Here is a 2,193-nt window from a genome sequence, read left to right as displayed (position 1 = left end):
GGAGCAAAATCTTAATTTCCTATATCGAAAACATAGGAAGCCGAAGAAATTTTGGAAAAAAGAGGGGCAGCGAAAATCTCTCTTCCGAAATGCTAGAAATAACAGCTAAATGACACGATTTGTGAAAAAACTTCCTATTAAGTTTATGTCGAGGATCAGGTTTTTAAATACGCTCATCACAAACACGAATTACAAAATATTAAAAAAGCGTACTAAGACCCCTCATAACTTTTTTTATTTTTAAGAATTTTCACAAAATTCTTCTGATTCTGTCTTCTGCATAATGGAATTAATACGATTATCCAAAAATTTTTTTAAATAGTTCCCCCCTACCCTACTAATTCCAAAGCTTCCCACTGTTTTTCGATTTTTAATTTTTGGTTTTAAAATACGGACTGTCCAATTCTGCCACTCGTTTCTCTTTTATAATTTCCAAATATTGTTGTACTTCGGGATGGTCATTTTTTTCTTTGCCAAATAAATACACGCACTATTTTTTTTTTCTTCACTCTCATTTATTAGTGTTATTTTATTATTTTAACGCCAGCTATATGAAGGGAATGGATTCATACGAAGCGAACCCATGTGATGTCAACAACACAACTAATATGGTCAGCAGCAGCAGCGGTGCCGACAATGGCAATAATAACAACTACCACGATGGCAACACCGTAGACGAACACATACACAGAGGAATACAGGAACTGTACCTTTCCTTTTTTCTTGTTGTTGTTTTTTTTTTTCATGGGTCTTAGGAGAGCAGCAGCACAATGGGGTGAGAAGTTAGGGCTGAAGGAAGGCCACACTGCTGCTAAGAATTATGACACACACACACAAGCATACACACACATACACGCGCGGGAGCACACACGTATACACACACACACACACACACACACACACACACACACACACACACACACACACACACACACACACACACACAAACAAGAGCCCAAACGCACGCGCACATAAAGATATACATCTTAGAAGAATAGAATGGAGTAAGAAGCGCAAGAACACACACGGAAACGGAAAGTGTCGCTGAAGAGGTCACAGATGTGTGACGAAAGATTTCCGGACAATGGACAGGCGTTAAAATAGTAAAAGAAAAAATAGTAATAAAAATAAATAAATAAAAATAAATAAATAAGTAAATAAAATGATCACCCCGAAGTACAGCAATATCTGTTTCAACACACGATTTCACAGTAATCTTGCAAAACGAATTGATAAATTTCCAAGTAATTTTTTAAATACTTCGAAATCAAAATTGTTGGCTGTTTGTGTAAGAGAAAATCATTTATGCTATTAAAATGAATTATCGCTAACATACCTTTAAACTGTTGCGAGAAAAAGATTTACTAACAGAAAATTATGCAATGAAAATAGATTACCTGTAATATACCTTTAAATTAACTCGAAAACTTGCCAACGAAGTGTACAATCCAAATTTCAGTTTGATTGTGATTTTCTCGCTAGGGGTCACTCTTATATCTAAAAAACAGGGATCTGTTTTTGTTAGAAATAAAGTGAGAGTGTCATTCTTCCAAATTTTCCCAGCAAAGGAAGTTCTGTATTCTTGCAATATATGACAACACGGCAAAGAAGAGTCTCATGTATATTTATTTTACCAACACTGGAGTCACACAAAGCATAGTTTACCCAGAAGCATTATCGGTTTCACTGAATATCTGCTGAAATGTGCAGTCTGCCGAAACATTGCCGAGATGGCGCTTTTCACAACGAAGCAGCTTTCTTTCCAAGTACCTTACCTTCTGCAAGTTGCATACCTCTGCGTCCACATTTGGCATCAATTTCTTTACATCCCTAAGTCACGATTGCTTACTTTTGCATGTTTGCACTCAAAAGCAAAGTCCTTTTCTCGTGTCACTTATTAATATACTTTACTTCTTAGGCTTTTACCGTTCATCAACCATGAAGCCATACATCGCTCCATTATTACTGCCCCCACCTCTGTATACCAGCATAACTAATTTATCTTCAAGAAGCACAACGTCCTTACACATTTATGCCAAACTGCCCACATCACTAACCCAGTTTACTCGTATCCTTATACATATATATATATATATATATATATATATATATATATATATTATTTAGTTTAAAAGAGTTCCAACACTGTCTGTTTTTTATGTTTTATTTATATTCCTGCAGAACCAATGTGGG

Source organism: Octopus bimaculoides, chromosome 5, assembly GCF_001194135.2.
Source record: "Octopus bimaculoides isolate UCB-OBI-ISO-001 chromosome 5, ASM119413v2, whole genome shotgun sequence".
NCBI lineage: Eukaryota > Metazoa > Mollusca > Cephalopoda > Octopoda > Octopodidae > Octopus > Octopus bimaculoides.
This window is presented reverse-complemented; position numbering follows the sequence as displayed.